General features: G+C 39.2%; 1 protein-coding gene across 2 annotated transcripts in view; it reads right to left on the bottom strand.

Moving 5' to 3' along the window:
• pcbp4 (poly(rC) binding protein 4) overlaps positions 1-14,982 on the bottom strand; it is a 40,649-nt gene extending 25,667 nt beyond the window's left edge. The window contains exons 1-2 of one of the 2 annotated variants that reach the window (XM_049752934.2): positions 14,795-14,982; positions 12,256-12,469 (exon numbers count right to left, since the gene is read on the bottom strand). The gene's annotated coding sequence lies outside the window, so the exon portion shown is untranslated. The remainder of the gene's footprint in view (positions 1-12,255; positions 12,470-14,794) is intronic. The other variant, XM_049752933.2, reaches the window with a different exon arrangement.
• Between the last annotated feature and the right edge of the window lie 7,882 nt (positions 14,983-22,864).

Genomic DNA, 22,864 nt, shown 5'->3' with positions numbered 1-22,864 from the left:
TATCAGCATTTGTCTTTTCATTGCAATCATACATATATGTACACAGGCTTGTTCTGGGAATAGCTCACCAGTGATGGGACATTGTGATTTCCTAGGAACAGTGTAGGATTTGGACATGGAAACCCTAGAACAGAATTTTAGAAATAGTGTTCCATATTGTAGATTATTGTTTACTCACACATGATTTCCATATAGAGTATTGTTGTTTAGATGAAATAGTGTATTCATCTCTTATTTGTCTTTATTTTTAAGACCTGAAATTCAAAAACATTCATTGTTTTTTCAATATGACTTTTGGCAAGGCCTTTTTAACATGGGAAACATTCACACGTATAAACATAAGGTGACAAAATAAGTCCAACAAGAGAGAATAAAATTACACAAGTGCCTTTACAGTTATCCATTGAATTAGAGGAAAAAGATAATTGCACCATATAATTTAAGGGAATTTGAGCTAGTTCATTTTAGAGATGTGTGTCCGTTCGCTTTAATCACTACCCAGAAATAGCTCTTTAAAATATGTGGCTAATATTTTTAAAGACGCCACTTGATATGAAGGCTGTCGACTGCTTTTTTCATAACTTTATTTAAGAGGATCAAGAGGGAATTTTTATACAATTGACTTTTTACTATTTTCTTAATTTTAAAACAGCACTGAAGTGCAAGAATTTATCTCACTAATGTTTATCCCTTGGGCAGAAGTGTCCCTCTTATCGAACATTTTTTTCAACACGTAAAATTTATCATCTACATTGATTATGCATTTGAAGATTTTTTCATGAATCTGAAAAGTTGTTAAAGAGCGCATTTGTTAAAACTGTCTGGCCTCATCTTGTGCCTACTTTGCTAAGGCTAACACGTCAGCGCAAATTGAAAACTGCCCCTTTAATAAAAAGCATACAAAATGTGCACAATACAGACTTGTTTGTAACAACTGTCGGTGACATTGTTTCTTTATTCTGTCAGTTCAGCCATATTCTAACGGCCACTGGTAGCTCGGGGGAAGAAATTTAAAGAAGGTTTTGTCCTTTGGGAATATAGTATGTCTGTACTCCATTTCAAGGCAATCCATTCAACAGCACTAAAATGAGAAGCACTGGATTTTATTGGCGATTTAATGACACTCTGTAACAGTAAGCTCTCTTCTTGGACTAATCAAGGTCACTTGTTCGCCTAGCGAAATGCTTCGCTGCTGACTTTGCTGGACATGCTCATTTGTGTGTGCTTTTCATAAATCTGCATTGCCGTCAGTAGAGGCAGTGAGCTATGTGAGGAGATCATGTTTAATAAATGGGTATTATTTTAGATGAGATCCAACTCCCGGGAGATGTGTTGTAGGCCGCTTTATTGCTTTTGCTTAGTGCACAAGGCCATTACTGCTTCGTTGGTTTATTTATGCACTAGAAGCTTGCGAAGACATGCTCAGATGCCCGCGCACATCCCTCTTAAGATGTCATAAAGCTCCTCTGCCTCTGTGTGTTTATTCCTTCACGGGACAGCGTGGCATCCTAATTTATCAGTAAACAGTAAATGCAGCAAAGAGTCGTTTGGACGGATTAAATTGCAGCAAATCAATCGCGCTGTGCTTTTTTTTTTATTTTGAGGGAGATGCTCGGACTTGTCCATCCCCGTGTAATTTCAATTTATTTCAAACTGAGGTCAAGAGTTTGATGGAAATATTTGCCGGCTGTCAGCTACAAATAGGAAAGTCGGAGATCATGAATTTAATTTTGGGTTATATGTGTTCAACACACGTGTTACCACCAAGCATATTTTTTGCAATACGTGCTGAAACTTCATGATGCCGAGGCACCAAAAGGCGAATGCATAACTGACACTAAGACTAATGGTTGCAGGAATCAGAATGCACAATTCCGGGGGTTGATAACAAGGCATGTGCTTTGTGTCCGGGCGAGGGCGGCGAGCATCTGAACTCCTCATTTACAGAATCTCAAGCAGCAGAAGCAGCCGCGGCAGCAGCATTCCAGGATGAACAGAGCCTTTTTCTTCTCAATTAGAAAAGAAAATTAGCAAAACCGAGACTGTAGCGCTACTGTCACAAGTCACCACCAATGCGCCCTGACATATTCCAGACCTGAGGAGAAACCAAATGCAGCTTCCGGAAAATAACCTCTTCATATCAGCAATGAAGATGACGTATAGCCTGTCGGCCTCCATTTGTTGTGCATGTCATGTGAGCTACTTTTAGGGCAGCATAACAGCAAAGATTAGAATTAGAATTATGAATAAGCATCCTATGTTTAACAATAATTTTAGGATAGTGACTCAGAATATTTTCTCACCAAGTGGCACAGTAGCGGTCCAAATAGCCCAATTAAAAAAACAATAGTGTAGTAGGAATAAGTGTTAATAATAAACCCATAAAGAGATTTTGTGTCTAATAAATAATTTCTTAAAACATCAACATTGCTCTTTTGGGGGAAAAGACAAAACTGTGTACTTTTTTTGGACTGGTCTAAAGACTGAAAACACATATTTACATAAAAAAAGAACTAGCTACAGTGTGTTTTATGGATTTGATTTTAACACGTCTTTCATTCATACTAGCTTTCATCACTCGGCGCGTGTTACCTGAGGCATGTTGTTTGTTAGAATTAACACGAGAAATAACTCCGATTGCTAGTGATGCTAAAGCATTTATACGCCAAAAAGTGCAGAATTTGATCTCGCTTAAGGAGTAAACACAGACAATCGGCCACATCAAAGTTATCCCAGCTCAAAGCATCTAGAGCACGCATCTCTACGACCGGAGGAAAGATGTTCCCCCCCTGCCGCCCCAACCATTACATTTTCTTCCCAAAACATCAACACCAGAGAAACTGCCGAGATAAAAAGGAACTTTTACAACTGGCTTGTCTGGGGAGTCCACAGCCCACACCTGTTCCGAGATAAACACGTCCCTGGCGTCACAGAGGCGAGCGAGCGGGCAGGCTTATACCACTTGTGCACTCCTGACACGTATTGTGAAAGACGCGCTTAGGGTTTCCCTCTGCATATAGAACATAAAGGAGCTTGGGTATACAGTGTTTGCTTGCTAAACAAACGGGGTGTCCCAAGGGTGTGGGCACATAAAGAGCATTACGTGACAGGGTGTCAAGCTGAGTACACGTGCAATGGCGACGGCACGAGGTGGGACACCATTCGCATACATACCCCGCATAAATCCCCAAACCTCGCACACACGAACAAAGTGCACACATTCAGCTGTTGAGATGAAAGAAGCCAACAATTCACACACTACGACGCACACAGGAAGCGGCTAGTTGAAATACAAAAGGGGAGAACCTTTGATCCTTTAGAAAGTCGTGCTTGTCGGCTGTATTTTGTTTATAGCGGGCATGACCAGCTCTGCTCCTGGAGCGCCTCTGTCTTGCCTATTTTACATTCCTCCCTCGTCCACCATGCCTAATTCAAATGATCGACTCATCAGTAAGCTCTAAAGGAGCCCTGATTATTTAAATCAAGTGTAAACACAGCGGCCCTCGACGTCCGGAGCTGAACACCACTGGCCTAAATTTGGACATTATTTATTATTATATCATTTCAGATACCTCCGATTGTGTACGATGGCATAAATTCTTTTTTTATTGATTTCTTTTGATGTGGCTAGCTGCAACGCTTTTATTAGTCCACTGGTAAGCAAAAAACTGGTGGACCAAACTTAGCACATGTCTATTACCCAAATAGTCATGTAAAAATAGGACACGCAGTCACCATAGCAGACAGCAGGCTATGTTTATTCTCTCTGCTCTGACAATCTGTATTTTTGAGATATTTTCATGGTCAAGCTGTTGTTTCATTGAGACTTGAGCCGGTTGGACACGACATGCTGTATCTATCTCATCTAAAATCGGGTATCTAATTACTGTTTTTTTACTTCTGCTTTCAAGTGCTACATGTCCAATATGTACTAGTTAAAATTGCTGAACTACGTTATAAAGTAATCAAATAAAAATGTAATTAAACTGAATGTAAGGAATTAAACAATTCAGTTGAATTTGCTGCTCCTTATGATGCCTCTCTTTTGGCTGATAGTATAATAGTACATTCACGCAGACTCAAATGAACAATAGTTTCATATCTACGTAGCACGATAAGTATTCTTTCCCCTCGAGGATAAAAAAAAGCAATGTCTTAGTGTATTATCTGTCTGCATGTGTTCTTCCAATATTTTTCTTTAAATATGTAAATCTGCATTGCTTATTAGCATTAAAGTAAGCTGACTTTCTGAAGCTATGTGATTGTTTTAAATACACAAATGATCATTCTACAAACTGCTATTGGCTGTGAAGTAAGTTGATTTGAGTTCACTGCCACCATACCATATGCCGCCCATATCTCAAGTTTGTACTCTGGAGTTAAAGATAAAATAACAAATGTCTGACGCCAACACTGTGCAACAGAGGTATTGTATCGGTATCAGTATCGGAGCTCAAAAATATTCTCCGACACTTTATACGCCGATACCGCATCACTAGACTGACGTCTACCTTCCGAGTGTGTGGAGATGCTTGAATGATACGGGTGACAACCCTTTAAGGCAACTGCAAATTACGTTCTGCAAAAAGGGCAGTGAACTTCTCAAACACCGACCTGAGTTTTACAAGCCCCTCCGCACGCACGGTGTGTTTCTTTGACGGATCAGAACAGCTGATAATTAAGTGTTGGTTTCCTGTTTGTTTTGTGCTGAGAAAGATTTTTGTTCATTGTTTTGAGCCCAAACTGCAATCCGTGTCACCTTTAAGGTGACGTCTTGCAAATGAAGAAACTTTTTGTGTGTTGAGCTAATTTGCAGTTGTCGTGCAGATTTTTCACTTTGCTTGTACCATCTTTTTTACTCTATTATTTTTAACCCCCTTGTCATGTAATTACTTGCTGTTAAGCGCAGCGGGCATTTAATTTAGTTAACACATGCTATATGATAATGGTTGAAATAAATAGATAATTTTCTTTAGTTTATTTTGTTTGAAATTTAGGATCTATTTTGTATGTGTGACAAAAACAAAATGAAAATGAAACGTACTTCCATCATGATGGTAAGATGTAAATCAGTGGTAATTTTTTATTTTTTTCCGTTTAAGGGGTTTTGATGTTAATACAAACATGCGAGGGAAATAACATAAAGTGGGGCCACTTGAAAAAAAGTTGTGTAGATAAATTTTTTGGGTGCATTTGAGATGAACAAATTTTCTGCTGGTTTGACACGCAAACTTCAGAATTATGCCTACATTTTGCCATGATAAAGTTTTCTGAAAACTTTTGTGTTGCTGTAGTCTAAAACCATATTTGTGTACGTAAAATGACACAATGAGAGCAACTTCCCCTGAGACATCAACAGTGATGAAGACACAAACAACCACAAAAGGGGGACAAAAATGAGTATCCCATTAGTACTTTATGCTCATATTCACTGGCGGACAGTTATTCGCTGTTGTCTTGCTCAAATTTAAATGAGATCCTCCGGGTGCAAACACGCACGCACAACCCTCAACACACAAAGATACACACACGTAAACAAACTTGACTGGCATTTGCAAGTCCCACATGCCACTCATGGCGGACTTGTCTGAAATGCTGACAGGTCCGACTTCATACAGACGCTACTTGATTAAATGAGCAAGATCTTCTTTTGATGAACATTCTTGGATATGCTGGAATCACGTGGCGGCTACAAAGTGAGCTTCGATTCATCCGCAAGGTTGAAGATGAGCGTGCAGCATTTTTATGAGATGTATCTCAAAACTCTTATTTTATACCCGCCTGGTATTAAATGGCCTGCAGGATATGTCTCTCATTGAAATTTAATATACTTATAGAAAAACCATGAACATATATATTTGGCTTTAGATTGAACTTCAGTATATTCATTAATTTTATTTGGAACTTGCAATTCAAAACAGAAAAGGAATATCAATGTATAGCCGTTATATGCTAAATCTCCCAAGAGTCATATATGCATACTATATACGTGACTGAACTCAATTTGAACATGCAATACAAAACAGAAAAGAAATGACAAATCTGCAATATGAATATCCCATTCTGAATCACAATCATGTACCGTGGGTCGGAAAAGCGATGTGAAGAACTTCTCTCCTATCTACTGCTTCTCTATTACTTAAGATGGGTTCTCCATCAACAAGTGCGATCCAAAATACATAGTCTTCACACACATATTGAATGCTAACTTTTTGTGATTTGAAAAATGAGACCAAAATAAATAATTTCCTTTTTTTCTTACGTATGTCACCTACAATCGTTTATTTTTTTAAAGTGTGGAACTACTGATGTAGTGACATAGCAAAAGTGTACACACCCTGTTGTAACTGGGGATTTTTTTCTGTTCAGATTTAACCAATCGCATTTGAAGAAACTGCAAAACCCTCCTCAACATATTTGGAAAACCATGTTACTGTACAATGAATCAACGTCAAGTTTATACATCATGATGGTGGAGAACATTTTAAAATAGTATATATTTGGTCTCATAGCCATATGCACACTATTAATTTGTAAAATGTTCACATATCTATCCTAATAATACATGTGCAATCATTATATGTCAAATCTTGCCAGTTTTCGAAAGGGATAAGTTCTATAATCTCTCCAACGCGCCGGGAGGCAAAGAGTGGAGCTGTGAAACGAGAGACGCTTGAAATGAAATGAGCAGTGCTTCATCTCTCAGCGTGTCTGTCTTAGCTGTGTCACATGTAATGGGAGGGGTCAGTCCTTGGCGAGCAGGGGCCCGTCCTCCCGATCAGACCTTGGCTTCATTTAGAGTTGAAGCATAACCATGTCACAGCCAACGGCTTGTCAGCCACAAGGCCCTCCGGAGACCCTGTGACTGCTTGCTGCTCCCTGCGCCTGATGCCTTTTGAAACACACTCTGTGTAATATTACCTGCAGCAACAGCAGGGGATCTTGATATATAACATCTTGTCGCTGATTTGATCTTATTCAACCAAATGAGCTTCTTATGTTTGAATGAATGAAAAGGCCAATTTGTACAAGCGAGGTTATTATAATGAACAAACACGAACAAACTAGCTAAATCTAAAATTGAGACACATTTTCATTGACAAAATGAAATAAAAAAAAGAGCAAAGAGTATGGCAAAAATGTCCTTCGTTGTCACTTTCAGGGTTTATTTTCAATGTACGGTATTTATTTTAGTATTGCTGTACGTCCGTACAAAAGAAGGAAGGTCAAACAGTTCTTTGAGAATTGCAGCTTAATTAATTACGCAACAATTGGTGACCTTTATTTTATCTTCCACTCGACAAATCACCAAATATTTAAAAAAAAAAGACTATAATAATAAAAACTCAACTAATGTATTGTACTTTAATTAACTACAAGAAAACTATATTTAGCAAATCTATTTGATTAAAAAAACAACAACATTTAGGACATTGTATGACTGTGCACCGTTTGAGTATTTAATTCAGTGATTCTTTTGCGTACCACTAGAGGGAACCCACGTACCAATAGTGGTACTCGTATCCCACATTGACAATCTATTTAAAACAATGTTCTTTCAGATGGTGTGAATTTATGCATCTGATCACATCCCCTATAGTAAAACTGTGCTGGATCTTATAAATATAGAGCACTGTCAAGTTAGATAAGCTCCTCAATTTCGCCTTCATGCCCTCAACTCTCTTATCTAGACAAGAAAAGATTTCTCACCGTTGCGACTGTCGTTCCTTTTTTTAGCAGCGTGTTGACAGCCCAGAAGCTACAAAATCTCCAAATGACTGAAATTGCAAAGACTGCTTTATCTCCACGTTGGGCGGATCAATACTTCCTTCCTGTCATTACACCTCGTAGTCGCGTCAGGCTGTCTTCGACGCGGCCCGACCTCTGCTTGGGCTCAATCTGCATATTTAGGAGTGAGTGGATCCAATATGGCTAATGAACAGCACGATAATGGACACGCTAAATGGCAGTCAATCCTGAGCCATCGGTTTCTGCCCCTGTCAGGCTGCAGCAATATTTTGATGTGAATATCCTTGAGTGGCCACTCTGCATGAATCCCTCATTCATCAAGAGTTCATGCAGTCACTTTCAAATGTCTTCTCATTAGTTAAATCCATTTCTTCCTTCGCCTGTCCTGGTGAAATGACACAAACGTGCAGATAACAAACCTTATGGGTTATTCTGGGATGGCATTCGTTATCTCTTGAGTATTTCCAGACCCACAGCATGCTCTGAGCCTTAGACCTGGTACACACATAAAGACAGATTGTTTTTGTCCCTTTCCAACCAAGGACATCAAATGCCCGACTCCAGTGATTGTCCTCAGTGGTTATCCTTCTGTCTGAGGTGTGTCAAGACTGTAAATATCCCGATTAAAGATGTTCAATATTTACAACCAAAAATCTTCACGTGTGGGGAAAACCAACAACAGTGGATTCAATTGACTCCGATAGATAGATAGATAGATAGATAGATAGATAGATAGATAGATAGATAGATAGATAGATAGATAGATAGATAGATAGATAGATAGATAGATAGATAGATAGATAGATAGATAGATAGATAGATAGATAGATAGATAGATAGATAGAGCCTTTGCTGGTCATTTGGCTTTTCTTTGACCAAATATAGCATGATCCTTCTTATTTGAAGGCTTCTCTTATACTGTATATCCTTCTGAATGGTTGTAGTAATTTGGCAAGAGTAGAATACACTTTATCAGGGTATTGACTTAGGGCTTTTAGCCCATGGCTTTCACTAGATGAAGGTCACAGCGTATCTGCAAAATGACTTTCCTCGCTATAGCTCGCTTTCATCCCTGCTTCCCTCCCATCCTCCACAGCAGAACATGAGTCAGAGAATCTGACACCTCGCAGGGCACAGGAGGAGAGAGGAGATGGGAGGAGGTCGCGAAGGGAGAAGGGAAGCAAATTGAGAACGATAGACGGGCAATCGGGATGGCTGCAAGCAGGGAGCGAGGAGTGGATCAATATGTCACTGAGAGGTAACCTGAGACATTGCTGCTTCTTCCTGCAGTGCTGTATAAAAATGGCAATTAAATGAATCCACGCTCAAATGGTGCTCCCGGTCATTGCTCTGACCGCACCATAAATCATAGGTGAAGACATTCTTTCTACACAGGCGCTTAATTATCATGTTTACAGCATCGCAGGTTGTCGGCGTATCATCTGGACTTGAGCAGTAGCGTGCACTTTGGTATTGCATAAGCTCCAAAACAAACTGAGCACAAACCCAAAAATAGTGTGGTCCCCGCTAAATATTTCAAGCACTCAGCAGCTGAAGGGGGTGATAAAAAGCTTCTATCGTCATTGGCCCCTTACACAAAGAGCCACTGATGCAGATGGCCGCTAGAATAGAGGCTTTGTAATGAAGGCAAACGGGAAATACTGTTATAAAGGTCATCTTTTGGCTTGACGCTTTATTTTATCCACTTTCTGTATACTACCGACTCCATAAAAGTAGCTCCTTGAGGGGAGGAAATCAAATCGTGAATCTCGTGAGGCAAAAAAAACCAAAAAAGAGACAAGGAGTGTCATGTGGGCTGCTGGGTCAAAACAGTAGCTCTTAAAACAGCATCATCCTTTGATGGCGAGGTTGGCTCGCAGCGCTGTCAGCCACCGGGTCAGGCTTAAGAACAGCAGCGAGGGGTCACGATGCCTTTCAAATAAAGACTCCCTTCATTGCTAAACAACTCGCACCGTCACAAAATGATCCGCACTGTTTACCAGCGCTGCCAGATGACAAACCAGCGTTCATGTGACCAAATTACGTGGATGCCCTTCTTGTACAACAGAGCCCATTTCATGCTGTGACATAGAGATAAGGAGCGCAGGAGAAAGATCAGTTTCAAGCGGACCTGGAGCATCTAGAGTCAAACGTTATTAGATAGCAACAAGCACAGGTTAATTGCTGCAAGGCAGGTTAATTGCTACATGCGATTTATCACAGCGATATTAGAGGAAATTAATTTGTACGGTTACAAAGCTCCAAAGATTTTTATTAAATCCTCCCAATCACATTTCATACAGACAAACACTTTTCAGCACTATTTTGAGGGTACGTACATCCAAATCAGGTCAACCGATCAACGTAGGAATGACAACAGTTGATAGATTGGCCTGTGGATTTTTAAGGGACCAAAACAAATGGGACTAACAAAAAAATTATAAGTCAAACTTTCCCTTTTGAATGCTTAGTTGCAGATAAAGGTGTCAGGAATGTGATTTCAGCCTTTCAACAGTAATTATAATTTGATTGAATTCCATAGTGCTTCAGTAGAACGGATCTTTTTTTTTTTTGTCTTTTAACAAAATAAGACCTTTGAAAACATCTGCTTCTATTTGGAAAACAATGAGCAAACGTGTCACTGAATCGATTTCAAAGCAGTTGGTGACCACATCAATCCCTGATGAATCCCTTCGTGTCATATGCCTTAATTATTATTTTGTTTTTTTATCACCAAACAATACCAAAACAACAGTTGCTTAATAACTAGGAGTTGGGAAGATGGTTTTGTAATACACTCTTATATGAAATGAAATGTTATCCAATTATTCGATTTATCGATGTGATGATCAATAGAGCAATGGATTCTAAATATATTCGATAGTGAGGGCCCGAGTTGCAAATTATTCACAGTCATTCAAAGCCTAAAAGTCTGCAACGTATCAATGACAATAGCAGATGCTGAAATTCATCTCTCGCGAAGCTTAGCCAAGGCCTCTATTGAATTTGTCTTCCATTTCCGCTCGTTTGTTGCTTGTGGGGCGTTTTCCCTTCATTTTTTTTCAGCAAGTGAAATGCATGCTCAATTGGAGTCAGGTTCGGTGATTGACTTGCAAAACACACCACTTTTTGTCATCAAAAACTCTTTAGTTGCTTTTACAGTATGCTTCAGGTCATTTTGCATTTGGGCTATGAAGCACCATCCAATAATTTCTGATTTCTGATCAGACTGGCCAAAAGGCTTCAGATAATTATCCTGCTGTTTTTGTCGCAACATTCATAACCAGAAGACAACCAGTTTCATTGGCAGCAGTACATGCCCACCTTCCCTTGGAACAGCTAAGCAGCCAATATTAGTTTTGCTCCTTTAAAAAGTGGGAGGCACAAATAAATACAATGTCCACTTGATTTGGATGTAAATAGCCTCAAATGAAAAGCTGAAATGAAATGAAAATGACATCATCTTTGTATCTTTTCAAATCCATTGTGGTGATGTTAAGAGTTCAAACAATTGGGATCGTACCCATGCTCTATTATTTATGGATGTGACCATATGGCTCAAGCAATTTAGCAATCAGTTGATATTGATTAGATCTAAGATGCCAATTGTATGAATGAAGCTACAGTCTATGTATTTAGGACTAAATAATGTTTGCCTGCACACTCATCAGTGAAGTGCAAGCGCAATCTCTCTCTCTCTCTCTCTCTCTCTCTCTCTCTCTCTCTCTCTCTCTCTCTCTCTCTCTCTCTCTTTTTCTCTCTCTCTTTCTCTCTGCAGAATTCCTTAATGGAAAAGAGCTGCAGTACCAGAAAAATATGATGAAATTAAACAGCTTGAAGGCTCTTTCTGGCAGAACTTGAAATCACTTCCATCTTCCCCCACACAGTGCTCGTATTTCAAGTCTGTGATATGTCAAACGACAGCCTGTACCTCGAAAAACGTTTAAAGTGGGTCACTCAAGGCACCACTGTATTTGATTTGAACCAACAATAATTTTCAGACTAAAGAAGTCAAATTGCACAGTTTCCCGCAGCACTCCTAATGATCTCTCACGGCACCCGGGGAAGAGATTAGAGAATCACCGTTTTTGGAAGATGAGGGGGATTATAGGCAGCTTCCAGCTGCGGAAGCGTCACGTGACAGATCTGGCTTGTGTTATTTATGAAGCCTGTCAGTCCCTGCCCTCACTCTGCGGCACAGATGCAGGTGGGGTTTCATTATTGAAGATGCTCTTCCACTTCTTATTAGATCTCCCTCTCTCAGAGTGCATTACGGAATTACATTTGGACGGAGAGTGGGCATTGCACCGGGGTCTGTCTTTGTAGCCCTGGAATGGATCCTTATGACGTGTGCGCACCATAAGCCAACAGACTTTTAAAAAAATGTTTTCAGGCAAACTTATGTGTGTATTTAAAATCAAACATATATTTACCAAGTGTGGATGTGAAGATGTGTGTTAAAAAAAATCATACTCAACCCAAATGTTAAAGCCATAAAATGCTTACAGTGCCAGACTAAGTGATGCACAATTCTTCAGTTGTGTCCTACTTCTTTCCACTTTTGTTTGAGTGCACTTGCTGCAGGCTGGTGGGGCATTTGCAAGATTCATGAAGCATCTCCAGGCTGTGAGGACGATGATTCTCTGCATTAATCAAATGGTGCACTCCCAGCTGTTTATTGATTCTGTATTACAGACTCAAGAGCAGTGCTGCGCTTAATCTAAAAAAACACAAAGTATCATCTTAGTATGCAACGTCAGATTTTAGCGAGTGAAAATAATAGTGTACAGTATATTTTTGCTGTTCCTGTTGACTTTGGGCAGGCGCAGGGTTACACCCTAAATTGATCGCCAGCCAATCACGGGGCAAAAATTGAAAAATAACCATTCACACTCACAGTTCCGGCCAATTTAGAGTCTTTAACTAAGCTATCATGCATGTTTTTTAAACTGGAGCACCAGGAGAAAACCTACCCATGCACAAGGAGAACATGCAAACTCTACAGGAAGGCCTGAGCCTGGATTTGAGCGGTTAAACCAAGGTGCTAAACATATGGCAACAGTATATGAATTTTGGTCAGGCCAGCCTCTTGATGAAAAGTCAAAGTCAAGCCATCTACCACAACAATTGTTTAAACAATGAATAACAGCAACATGCTGCCGATGTGCTGCGAAGCCCATCTTCAAAATTGGAGCGTAACAATGCAGTGAGCCCCATGGATTATTTGGTCCTAAAAATGGCTACTCGCATAAGCGCATAGACATGCTGTTTTAAATGTTGTTGGTTTTTTGGGGACTAAATACTATGTAGCAAAGCACTAGAAAAACAAAACAATATAATATTTAAAATATAAGCAAGGTTTAACATTTTGGGAATAGTCTCCCTTTAAAAAAATGCTACAATATACATGTTGTAGACCAGGGGTCACTGGCCTTTTTGGAACTGAGAACTTCTTGGGTATCGGTTAATGCGGAATGCTACCAATTAGATAAACAAGATAAAGAAGACATTATAGTAATTGCTATTTTTCAATAAAAGTAACTAATATTTCTAATTGTGTCCACCAGAGGGCACATTGATAGCTACTTAAATGAAATTGACTGCTACTCAGCATTTGACACGTGATATTGATGCATTTGTGAAGGCTCAGAGATGCCAAGTCTCAAGCTTACTTCATACAAAATGCTGAGCCACATTTGTCCTGTGAAGAATGCAGTTCTGTGAAAATCTCTTGACGAAATATTTTAAGAGACTTAAGAGAAAATTGCAAAATGTCTGCCGACAACTTCAGTTCACAAGAGGTTGCTCGGATGGAAGCCCTCTATTTTTCAATAACCCGTATGTATTTTTATGAATACATTTCCAAGGAAGGGGACAATTGCAGCCTCTTTCTTAATAGTTCCCTCTTTAGTTTGTATGGCGCTGTTAATTAGTTGAGAATGTTAAGATTTGCAGATGGATGTGTCAATTTGTGAAATTATTTCTAGCTCCTGGCAAGTTCATTTATAAATAGCAATTGCATACACAAGGTTGAAATTTTAAATTGCTCATGATTTGCAACAAGACAATCAATAATGTGAATATTTTCTTGATGTGTGTATTATTACCAAAACAATTTTTTTCAGTTGTCGTTTATTATAGCTTATACTATAAAGTCACATATATAATGGTTATGGCTGTCACCATGGAATATTTTTAGAATCGATTTATTCTATTGATTATTACTTGTCAGTTAATCAATTAATTTTAACAGCATTTTAATGATTGGCGACTTGATAACAAATTAGGGTGAATGTGGCCTGAGAACTGAGTTTACACCCTTACTTTAAACAATCAAAAGCAAAATTCTCACTTTACTTACACTAAATTATACCCGTCAGAGAATTTGTCACTTGACATCATATACACAAGAGGAAATGGAAGCCAAAAATATTTAAAAGCACTTAATACAACACCATACAGCCCTCTTAAAAACTGCAACTACAGGATTGTCAACAAAAGTGACTTTTGGTATGCTTTAGTGTTTTTCTTCTGATCAAGGCAGCTTTCCCAACCAGATGCAGCACTAATGCAATTGGGCATCTTGGTGAATAATGGTGCTGTCACACAAGTCGCTGCCTCAGCACCAGGCGGGCGGGCGGGCGGGCGCCCACACGAGCAGACTTGAGCAGAAAGATCTTTGTGTTTGGAACCGGTAGCCCCCCCGCTTTCATTATCATCAAATTGTCCTCGCACAACACACCGATTGTGTCCGGCCTGTGTGTGTCCGACACTCACTCACTCACTCACTCACTCACTCACTCACTCACTCACTCACTCACTCACTCACTCACTCACTCACTCACTCACTCACTCACTCACTCACTCACTCGAAGACTATTTTGCGCGGTGCATGTGTGCTCTAACACTTCACGTCTGCATTAATTCAGCAAGCATGCATAATAATGCGCGTTGGAATACTCCAGTTGAAAATCCCCGATTGCCGCGTGAAATGCATCGCAAGGTGTCAAGTTGTACAACACAAAACGCGTCATCTCCGTTGTACCTGTTCGGATGCAATCGGCCGAAGGCTCCAGTTAAAGAATCGCCATTGGTTGGAATTCCTCGGTGTTTGTATCCACATTAGATTCCACGACCGCGGAGCTGTACGACTGAGTGGACGAGGAGTGCACAGAAGGAGCAGCGAGGACGCGACCAGTCCGTTCACAGTGATGGAGAGAGACTGAGGCAGGCGGTCCGCGGGTGAGGGGGGGCTGGGGGGCGCACCATTCCCTTCCCACCCACCCCCACCACGCTGGCTTGCACACTGCTCCTCCTATCCTCACAGGACCTCTGCTGGAGCACCAGCTATGTACCTTGATATTATTGCAACCATTATAAACATTTTTTTCCGGGGTCCGTATTCCTATTAACTTCCAAGATCGGTTGGTGTGGTGACACATTGATTGATTGCTCGGAGGCTATAGGATAGCTTACATTAAATAAACTTGCATATTTAAAAAATAAAATAATAATAATAATAATATGATAATAATAATCACAAATATATATTTCATGGATGGATGGATTCTTCATACAGTACAAAGAAATATGAACCACGAGCGCCTTTGAAGTTTTGACCATTCGGAAACAGGTGAACTTGTGCCATCTGTTGGATTTTTTTAGCATCGCAACTGCTGTGCTCTATTGCAAAAACATTCCCAACAGAATATTGTAATGTTTTTTTTTTTTTTTTAATGAGAAAAACAGCAATCTGCTGTATATTATAGTGTGATGTGCTATTGTTACATTTTTAAAGAGGAACTAAAGGCAAAACGTTTCATTGAAATAATATATTCTGAGTGCCCACTGCCCCCCCCCCCCCCTAGTCTAAATAGGATATTGCGAATAATGGAATAAAATTAATCCATCTGTTTTCAATCATCTCAGGGCACCGCCATTTTATTCAACATTGCCCTCTGTCCTGTCTAGAGTGAAAAGATGAGATATATTATTGCAAAGTCTGTCTTTTAAACAGCTTTTGTCACACTTCTTCAATTGTATTGCTCATTTTGGTGTTCGCGCCTTGGCCATCTTTACAGATGTCTATTAGAGACATGTATACACTATACTGTGGGGTCAGCTCCCTTCTCGGCTTCATAGCTGTCACTTTTAGCAAGCATTCAGGTCACGGTGGTTACGTGGGTGCTTGGCATACACAATGTGCAATAAAATGCTTGAAGCCTCATTATTTAGGCATATTGACCAATAATATCTGCAAAACTGCAACTTATTCTAAATTGATTTGAGTCACTTGGGATCATATTGCATTTGTACTCCAAGTTTTTGCTTTAAGATAAAACTCACTCATATCCAAAGCGCAAGTATACTTTCCACGACACTGTATTGATTTATTCTCAAGTATATACTCTTTGAATCCGGGCTTCCTGTGTGGAGTTTGCATGCGTGTTTTCTCTCAGCAATCCACCCATATTCCACATCTACAGATGAAGTTACTTTAACAGTTTAAAGCTACATGAAGATGATGTACAATTTGCATCATCTGGATGAAAAGGGTTAGGGTTAGGGTTCTCCTACATCTCCTACTATACATGTATTTCCTGCAATACCTACCAAATGTTCCTTTGAGAGATACACTGGAGTTGTTGTTTATAATCAGCAGAGGGCGCTGTGTGCTTTCATAGCCTTTCTGCAGAGACATTTAAGGCAAAGGCATGCAGAGGAGCGACTTGATGGATGTTAATTGTGTTTGATTCTAGCAAAGTACTTAGCATAAATATTCAAGCATGGAAAAGCTACCCAAAACATAACAAACCCAAAATTCAAGAGAAATTGATGTGAAGGGTGACAAACTGAAAAACTTAGTAGAATGATATGAAGTAATGGTGTTAAGTGCAATAATATTGAATGACATAGAAAGAAAAACCAGTAAATAAGATTAGATTTTTGTAGTCCTCTATGAGAGCAAACCTGTATGTATGTATATATATAAAATAGCAAAATAATATATCAAAGATATAGATAAAGTCTAATATATATATATTAAATTACACAGTACAACCTTTTATTCCCCTGTGAAGTCCTGGAACAGATTAATGGCATTTGCATAGCATTTCAGATACAAGTGCTTTGAATTACAAGTAATGGAATAAATTAAACTCATATCTCAAGGCACCACTTTACTACAAGCAATTAAAGGTATTTTTAATGCTACCTTAAATGAAGAGAGGCTGCATGCATTTACTGTCAAGCTTTCTCCATTAACACAAAAAGTGAACCGGTGAAATTACAAAATTGAGGCTTGCAGTAAAATGTGAGTACAGCTCTCCTCCTTTCAGCCCTTTTTTTCTGGCAAACACATTGAACACCATGCCTGCTTGTACGGGAGCATCCAAGCTTTATAAACGTCTCTCGTTAGAAAAATGAGAGACGACACCAGGCCAACAACTATTATCACTGAGCCATGGGATGTCTCTTTTCCACTTGGAAACTGTCACGCACAAACGGACATGGTTTCACTTTGTCTCCATGGAATTACCTGCTATTCCTCCTGACGTGGCAGTGGAAGACATAATGGGGAACGCAAACTGATCACAAAGGCGGTCAACCCAACCCCACGACTCTAGTTTTCAAAAGAAAGATTTTCACAATAGGGATGTTGTAAGAAGATGGTGGTGTGGTGTCAAATATACAAATTAAGAGGGGCACACATGAAATGCTTACCCCAACAAAAGCCGTGTATATTTAAATCGTGCATTTCAATGCAGGCTGCTGGTGTATATGAAATAGAACATTTCCATAATCTTCTGAAGATATATGGCTTCTCTCTCAAGCAAATGTAGTCATTTGAACAATGGAGGTGAAGGAGACATTTGTACAGAATGGAGATGGAATACTAATAAGAGATTTAGATTTAGAATAGCTTACACAACAACACAGTTCATGCGAGCGTGTTTTTCTGTTTGTTTGGGATTTCTCACTGTGTGGATTTCTCATTCATGTAAGACAAATAACAAACTACCGCCATTCCAAATTTTCATTTGCTTTGTCAAACCTTTCTTAAGGAAGAAATGTTTAGCTTTTAATGCAGCCTGTCTATTCTTTTCAATCTTTAAGTTACAGCAGAATTTGTGGCATGTTTGTATGAAAAAAATAATTGAAATTTAAACACTTTAAACACAAATTTAAACACATTTATTGCATGTTTCAGTCTCATCTCGCACGTGTCTCGTCATCAATTAGTCATGGGTGCCATTAGCTTCACCCCGTCACGTTACTGTCATGAAAGGACATGGACAACTGGCATTAACAGTCAGAAACGATAAAAGGAAACTGTGACATAAAACAGGACTAGAATTATGACAGGTTCATTCATACGTAAACATTTGCCAATCGATAAGTGGTTAGGAAAAAAGTAACACGTTTTATCCCTACAGCACCCTCTGCTGGGTGTGACATCTGTTTATTTATTCATAACACTCGACTGCTTGTTTTTCTTGATTTCTGTTCTTCTGATGTCTCAAACTTCAATAGTGATGCTATTCCAAATATTCAGACAGTATTGATGCTATATATGTCACCACAATCATCTTTCATAACTGAGTCCAAAAGTGACACGTGACATGTTGGAAATGATGACAAGATGACATACATATACAGCGCTCGCCTGCCAGCATAATCTCCTTTCGGCCTTGCAACATCTGATTCCGGAGTAGTAATGATCTACTTGCTAGTTACTTGGGTCAGTCGCGGCAAACCAGATTGTAAATTATAGGCCGCAACATGAATGACACATTTTCTTTCCACCAGGCTGTCAGTGCAGTGCCCTTGAGCAAACAACTACAAAATTACAGCACATATACTTTAAATGAGAACGTTGTGATTTGACATAAATTCATAAATTCTCATGAGCTGATGTCCTAGTCTGAAGCAAGTAAAATATTTAATCTAATTACAACTTTGCAACATGCTTCCCTTAGAACGGCCATGTTCAGCTCCAGTCTTCAAGGGACACTGTTTTCCATAGAAGTCTCCCATCTGCAACATACTGGATTCAAATGATCGGCTCATCAGTAAACTCCAAAGAAGCTTGATAATGATCCAAACTATTTGAATGGGTTGTGTTGCAACAAGGAGACATGGAAAACAGACAGGATGGCACAGGACAACTCTTTCTTAGAACAAAACACATTTTATGCCAGTAATTTATGGGCACCTGACGTGATTTGAGGACAAAATCAATAGTTCATCTGTTACATTTCAGTCAGAATAATCCCTCCGGGCATCTGATGTTATTTCAACATCAGTATGATGTCGAAAGCCGACTGGGGTCTATCTTGGGCAGTGGCTAGAAAATTATACACATCCTGGTTTTCAGTGCCAGGTTGTGGGGATATATAAAAAAAAATAATAATAATTTGATTTTTAGAAAAAAATAAAGAAAGAATACTTTTACCACCATTAACGTAGCCATTAACCTGCATAATTTATTGTAAGAAAAGGAAGTATTATCTATGAGAACAGCTGAATTAAATTTTGGATTTCTCAGTCATTTTTAAATGTAGGCAATTATGTGCTGACTCGCATTTACCATGACTCAGAATGTGAACCCGTCTCAACTTTAGGAGGAAGTGCAAAATTACTTCAGTTGTTTATTCCGCTGATGAAAAGAATTATTCTATGAAATGATTTATGCAAGTTACAAGTCACATCAATTATAGAAAAAGTATTCAAATGAATTATCTTAGTCTAATTTTCAACAAAGCCTGTTATTTGAACAAAAATGTGCAGACTTTTTAAACCCACTGCAGGTTTGCTCCAACTATGAATTTGCTCAGTGGAAAGATTTTACACCGTTTCATGTCAGAGTGTGCCGCTGTTAAACATTTCAAGGAAGCCTTCTTCCAGGGCAGATGAGATCATGGCAGATGTGAGACACAGCTCCTCTTCAGGCTTCAGGCTACATCATCAAAGGAGCCCAATGATAGCGTGTCACCTAAAGGTGCAGACACATGCAGCGAGGGCAACATTATGAAGGCCTGACTGCTAGTCTTGTGGTGGGAAAGTGCCTGCAGGCAGCAACCTAATCTGAAAAGTATAGTGGAAGGTGTGTGAAAAGCTGGCATTCCTTTCACAGAGGTGCAAAACGAGGACCATAAAAATGAACAGAAAATAAAACTGGGTAAATATCACTACAAGGATCAGTCACCATGAAAATGTTGCAGAAAAATAAAACTCTTATTATACGTGGGCAAGCTTTTGCGCACAAACCAGTACACTAATAAGTCTCCTAAAATATGTTTGTCAATTCATACTATTCCCCCACTAAATGTGTGACTGACATCCTACAGTGTGTGTGTAACAAATAGTTAAATTATATATATTTCTTTAATGGTGTATTTTTCAACATGTTATTTGATTAAAAGCCTTTATGAATGAATTTTTAATGTTTTCAATGACTTGACGACCAGCATTTTCATTCCTTCAATAGAGGCTGAAAAAGTTGCGGAAAAAAATTAAACTTATGTAATTGACATCACAATTATATGTGAAGTTTGTTGTTAGCATGTCCACACTGCCTATAGAGAAATATCAATTAATACTATGACATTTTTGATATTTATGCTAAACAGAACACAACTTGCTAACTGGACCATGTTGTTGTCAATAAACTTTAAATTATCCAAAAATGGCCACCCTCTCAGCAAGTGCACATATTTCACTTTTGTAAAGGCATGTGAATTTATTAAAAATTTGGGGGCTTAACTCATTTGACATGTACCTAAAACAAGGTTAATTAAAGTGGAAAATCTGAAGTGGGAGGCTATCTCAAAGCTACCTTATTGAAATATTGTACCTTAAGGTAGATTTGCATGGATTGGATTTTACCCATCTGAATAGAAAAGTTTTGGGCAAAGTCAAATAGAGCCTAATGATATACTAGTTCTCTACGTTAGGACAACATGAAAGGTTGAGTCTCAAGTATCAATGTACCTTCAAAAAGCGTCTGATCTTAAAAGGGCAAACAAGTCATGAGATTTACCCTGGAGCACAATACAGTGCTTGTGCACTTGAGCACATTTACATACCCACAAATCATTTGAAAAAATTGACGGTTGCTTTTAGTCTCTTGCAGATCAAAGACTCCTGCAATAAATCCTGAAATCAGCAATTAAACTCATTCAATTCCTGGGACTTTTTTTTTTTTTTCTTTTATGAATCCAGACATTAAAAAGTTAAAGGAGGTTATGAAAATAGCAGACATTGACACAAGTGACACGATTCAATCATATTACAATGCACACTAAAATGTAAAAGAAACACTTCAATGAAGGAGATGCAAACGTGCATTACATTTTGCCTGGTTGCCCAGTCGGCCGTTTTAAATTAACTAATTATAGAAGCATCATTAGTCATTCTTTTGATCATATGCACTCATTCAGTAACAAGCATTCACATCGGATGCTAACTAACATAGCGAATGAACAACAGTGCAGATTGGGGCTTGTGATATATCAAACCTCTCTAGCGGGTGCAGCCGCGCGGAAAAGTATTACTCGCTGATAGCTGGAATGGAATACTTTTTCAGATTTTGTCCTGTTATCATTTGATAGAGTCGTCGCTATAGGCCTATTTGCTGCTTGATAATGTATTTTATCTCAGGCGAGATGCAAAAAGTATGTGGAGTAGTTGAAAAGGGGAGACCTACTCAATTAGACTCCTGTTTCCCCAATAATTGCCTGTCATCTCAAAACATTGTGTGTGAATTAACAGCAGCAATTTATTTTACTGTAATTTCTCGAGAACATGTCTTTTTTTTCGCTAATAAAAAAATCATCCAAAATCGACGCGGTGTATATATTGTACATGGGTACACAGGAATTAATGAAAATTCATCGCATGTAATGTTTATGTCACCAGTAAATAGGAGTTGTGAAAAAGGTATTTTTCCTTTCAGTATGATGTGTACTTTGTAATGTCTACTGTTAATAGTGTATACATATAATATTAGCATAATTTTTACACGATGGTCCGTCACCAAATAGGTCGGAGCGAGGAACAAGAAAACAGCTGTAAGTCAAAACCAAAACGTTGTTTTGCTTGAAAATAGTTTCGCCAGGTGATGAGTATTTCCAAACAAAGCCTCCTTTTGGGAACCAAAACCTCTCTTTACAAAATAAAGTGCGAGTCTGAACACAAGAAATGCTAAGCTGATAACGCTTCAATTTTTTTTGCGTAGATAGTAAATACAAAGGAGCACAGAAGACACGACTACAAAGAAAAAGCAGATTTTGAAGTGTGATTTTGGGGGTAAACATTATTCCTGAGAAATTAAGGTCATACAAATGAATGAAAGACCTTTTGACCGTTACATTGTGTTATTATTTGGGAAGCTCAAAGCACAAAAACAAAATACCCTCAGGGTTTTGTTTGCCCACACATGCCTACACACATTCCTGGAATGTAGATAATGGTGCACAAGCAACAAGCGTGGCCTTGTACGAGTGGCTTTCTCCCCTGCCCACCCTGTAGATAAGGCCTTTATCTGTTAAATGAGACTGTGCGAACGGATTTGGTCGAACAGGACTTGGGCTCGGAGGCCACACACTCTCTGCTTTGAGAACCGGGCTTCATCACAGACTCTCACGGATCCAAAGTTAAGACAAGGAGACGACCTTGGGGCGGCTTGTGGGCGGATAGACTGAGCTATACAATAGGCAGCTTCGGATGCCGCTGTTTGGGCCTCCTTCAGTGGTGATCATTTTTTTCTCTGGTGCAGCTCTTGTCATAGTTATGACTGGGACTAAGAATTTTAAGTGAGACTTGACGTCTGCTTTCAATTCACACCTTCCCACATGCAGTAGCACTGAGATGCATGGGAGGTTGCCGGGGCATCGGACACCCTTGGCTCATTCTTTACCAGTCCAGTCGCGTACATAGTGAGAATAGCTCTTCAACAAGGGAGACAGAAATACTTCCTTGACCTTTGCCTCGTGGTTTTATCTGACTTGAAATGAGAGGCAGAGGTGCCTGGAACCTAACATTAGTCAGTCCTCACTGCTGTATTTAGTGCGAGGGAATGTACCCAGTGTGGTTTAAAAGAGACGCACATTCC

This window comes from Syngnathus scovelli, chromosome 2 (assembly GCF_024217435.2).
Source record: "Syngnathus scovelli strain Florida chromosome 2, RoL_Ssco_1.2, whole genome shotgun sequence".
NCBI classification, from domain to species: Eukaryota; Metazoa; Chordata; class Actinopteri; order Syngnathiformes; family Syngnathidae; genus Syngnathus; species Syngnathus scovelli.
The sequence above is the reverse complement of the archived record's forward strand: the minus strand, read 5'-3'. Positions and strand labels throughout refer to the sequence as shown.